Consider the following 4,323-nt stretch of genomic DNA (forward strand, 5'->3'; position numbering starts at 1 on the left):
TTAATGTAGTTATACAGATAATGGTTTCTCTAGGGTCTAGAAAAAGGCAAAGTTAAAATATATGTACTTCAATGAACAATGTGTTTCAAAACTGTTACACTCTAGAGTTAATAATGGGCCTACTACCTAAGAACATATACTTCCTACATTTTTCATGTGAAAAAGTAAAAGTGAGGGAAGTTGAGTCTCGCAGCTTCAGAAGATGGCTGACGCTTTCAGGGATGAGCTCTTCAGCATGTTGGAGGATGACTCGACCATGGCTCCCGGAGCCAAAAAAGACAAGGAAAAGGAGAAGGGGAAATGGAAGGGGCCGCCAGGGTCTGCAGAAAAGGCCAGAAAATGTTTTGATGGTAAATTACAATCAGAGTCAACTAATGTTGGAAAAATCAAGAGAGATGCAGACTTCGAGGGTGCTGATGAACCTATTTTTGGAAAGAAACCCAGGGTGGAAGAGTCAATAACTGAAGATTTAAGTTTGGCTGACCTGATGCCCAGAGTCAAGGTACAGTCAGTTGAAACTGTTGAAGGGTGTACACATGAGATTGCACTTCCTGCAGATGAAGATTATCTACCACTTAAACCTCGAGTTGGAAAAGCTGCAAAGGAGTGTCCACTCATTCTTGATGATTTTCAAAGAGAAGCCATTCAGTGTTGATACTAATCAGTCTGTTTTAGTATCTGCACATACATCAGCAGGAAAAACTGTTTGCGCTGAATACGCCATTGCATTGGCGCTAAGGGAAAAACAACGTGTGATATTTACTAGCCCAGTTAAGGCCCTGAGTAACCAGAAATACCAAGAAATGTATGAAGAATTTCAAGATGGTGGTCTGATGACTGGAGATGCTACTATTAATTCTACAGCATCCTATCTTGTTATGATCACAGAGATTTTGAGAAGTATGCTGTACAGAGGTTCTGAAATTATGTGAGAAGTTGATTGGGTCATATTTGATGAAATTCATTACATGAGAGATTCAGAGTGTGGGGTCGTATGGAGAGAAACTATTATTTTGCTTCCTGATAATGTTCACTATGTCTTTCTTTCGGCTACTATTCCAAATGCCCGACAGTTTGCTGAGTGGATTTGCCACTTACACAAACAGACTTGTCACGTAATATACACAGATTATCGGCCTACTCTATTATAGCATTATATTTTTCCAGCCAGGGGAGATGGCCTGCACCTTGTGGTTGATGAAAATGGTGACTTCAGAGAAGATAATTTTAATACTGCAAGGCAAGTGCTTCGAGATACTGGTGATTTGGCAAAAGGAGATCAGAAGGGGCGAAAAGGAGGAACAAAAGGTCCATCAAACGTATTCAAAATTGTGAAGATGATTATGGAAAGAAATTTTCAACCTGTAATTATTTTCAGTTTTAGTAAGAAAGATTGTGAAGCTTACACACTTCAAATGACCAAATTAGATTTCAACACAGATGAAGAAAAGAAGATGGTTGAAGAAGTTTTCAGTAATGCAATTGACTGCTTGTCTGATGAAGACAAAAAGCTCCCTCAGGTTGAAAATGTACTTCCTCTCTTGAAATGGGGGATTCATATTCACCATGGTGGTTTACTTCCTATTTTGAAAGAAACTATAGAAATTCTCTTTTCTGAAGGATTAATAAAGGCCTTATTTGCCACTGAGATTTTGCTATGGGAATTAACATGCCAGCTAGAACTGTTTCATTTACAAACGCCTGAAAATTTGATGGGAAGGATTTCTGATGGATTTCCTCTGGTGAATATATTCAGATGTCTGGTCATGCTGGAAGGAGGGGAATGGATGATAGAGGAATTGTAATTCTTATGGTAGATGAAAAGATGAGGCCAAAGATTGGAAAACAACTACTTAAAGGCTCAGCTGATCCTCTAAATAGTGCTTTCCATCTGACCTACAACATGGTTTTGAACTTACTATGTGTAGAAGAAATTAATCCTGAGTACATGTTGGAAAAATCCTTCTACCAGTTTCAGCATTATAGAGCAATTCCAGGAGTAATAGAGAAGGTAAAGAACTCAGAAGAACCGTATAATAAAATAGTAATACCAAATGAAGAAAGTGTAGTCATCTAGTACAAGATTAGACAGCAGCTTGCCAAATTGGGTAAAGAAATTGAAGAATACATTCACAAACCAAAATATTGCTTACCATTTCTACAACCAGGTCGTTTGGTAAAGGTGAAGAATGAAGGAGATGATTTTGGTTGGGGTGTAGTGGTGAATTTCTCAAAGAAATCGAAAGTTAAGCCTAATTCTGGTGAACTGGATCCATTATATGTAGTAGAAGTACTTCTGCGCTGTAGCAAAGTTGAAGAATTCAACTACTGAGGCTGCAAAGCCAGCTAAATCTGATGAGAAAGGAGAGATGCAGGTTGTTCCAGTTTGGGTGCATCTCCTGTCTGCTATCAGCAGTGTCCGACTTTACATCCCTAAAGACCTTCGACCACTGGACAATAGACAGAGTGTTCTAAAATCAATACAGGAAGTTCAGAAACATTTTCCTGATGGTGTTCCCTTATTAGATCCTATTGATGACATGGGCATTCGGGATCAAGGATTGAAAACAGTTATCCAGAAAGTAGAGGCCTTTGAGCATCGAATGTATTCTCATCCTCTTCACAATGATCCAAATTTGGAAACTGTGTATACACTTTGTGGGAAAAAAAGCACAGATTGCAATAGACATTAAATCCGCAAAGGAGAACTAAACTGTCCTACAAATGGATGAGCTCAAATGTCGCAAACGTGATTTAAGGAGGTTGGGATTTGCTACATCTTCTGATGTCATAGAGATGAAAGGATGAGTGACTTGTGAGATAAGCAGTGCTGAAAAGCTCCTTCTAAATGAGATGATGTTTAATGGCCTTTTCAATGACCTATCTGCAGAACAAGCAACAGCACTACTGAGCTGCTTTGTGTTTCAAGAGAATTCTAGTGAGATGCCCAAATTAACAGAGCAATTAGCAGGACCACTTCGTCAAATGCAGGAATGTGCTAAAAGAATTGCAGAAGTTTCAGCAGAAGCCAAATTGGAAACTGATGAGGAGACTTATCTAAGCTCATTTAAATCTCACTTAATGGATGTAGTATACACCTGGGCAACTGGAGTTACATTTGCCCATATCTGCAAAATGACAGATGTCTTTGAAGGCAGCATAATTCGTTGTATGAGGCGCTTGGAAGAACTACTTCGACAAATGTGTCAAGCAGCAAATGCCATTGGAAACACTGAGCTGGAAAATAAATTTGCAGAAGGAATCACCAAAACCAAGAGAGATATTGTGTTTGCTGCCAGCCTCTACTTATAAACAGTCAGCTAAGGAATGTGGAATTGTAAATTGTTCTCCACCTGTCTGATTACAATCAACTACAAATGCCTATAAGTATTGATTTGGTTTTCCCATCTCAAGACAGTTGTCCTGAAACATTTTAATATGTATTATATTTAAATCAAGCATCATTCTAAGAAAGCATATTACATACACATTTGTACATAAGCATTACATTTTTTAATAAAAAAATGTACAGGTGGGGCAAAAAAAAAGTAAAAGTGAAAGTATTAGTCTCTCAGTTGGGTCCAACTCTTTGCAATCTCTCTTTGCAACAGTCTCCTCTGTCCATGGGATTCTCCAGGCAAGAATACTGGAGGGGGTAGCTTTTCCCTTCTAAAGGAGATCTTCCTGACCCAGGGATCAAACCAACATCTGTTGCATTGCAGGCAGATTCTTTACCATCTGAGCCACTAGGGAAACCCTTGCTATCAATTAAATATATCTTAATGCCTCAAAAAATTTACAATCTATGCTGTTAGTTTCATGCATGCCTCTCCTATTCCAAGAAAATTATCTTTCAACAGTCTTATCTTATTTCAAATAAAATATTCTAAATATGTTTATATAATTAAGTTTGATAACAAATACATAAATCTTTCTTATAATGCAATCTTATCATAAAGGAGCTTACTGAAAGTTGCTACAAAAAAAAAAGTGTTTTTGTTTGTCTGTTTGTTTTAACATTTAATATTTTTTTCATTTCTGAGGTATAAAAACTGAAGACAATATACTTCCTTGGTTGTATTTATAACCACTAGCCAATCATTCACTCAAGACTCAGCTAATTTAACAAAATATAATAAGAGCTATTAATCAACAATTTTTAAAAATTGAGTTTACTGTGTGTTAATCAAACCAGTGTTCAGTGCGCTAGTATTAAAGTTGTATACATTCTAATGATGAGTTCTCTTGGTAGAGAGAAAGCTTAGCTGATCTTCATTTTTACCCAGAATTGTTTCATCACATATAATATTTGGAAAAGTGAAT

General features: G+C 37.2%; 1 pseudogene across 1 annotated transcript; it reads left to right on the plus strand.

Moving 5' to 3' along the window:
• Window positions 1–202: 202 nt before the first annotated feature.
• Window positions 203–3,539, plus strand: LOC122703724 (annotated as a pseudogene). Its single transcript, XR_006343578.1, has one exon. The product of XR_006343578.1 is annotated as an exosome RNA helicase MTR4-like (transcript).
• The last annotated feature ends 784 nt before the right edge of the window (window positions 3,540–4,323 follow it).

The sequence above is a fragment of the Cervus elaphus genome, chromosome 11 (genome assembly GCF_910594005.1).
Source record: "Cervus elaphus chromosome 11, mCerEla1.1, whole genome shotgun sequence".
NCBI classification, from domain to species: domain Eukaryota; kingdom Metazoa; phylum Chordata; class Mammalia; order Artiodactyla; family Cervidae; genus Cervus; species Cervus elaphus.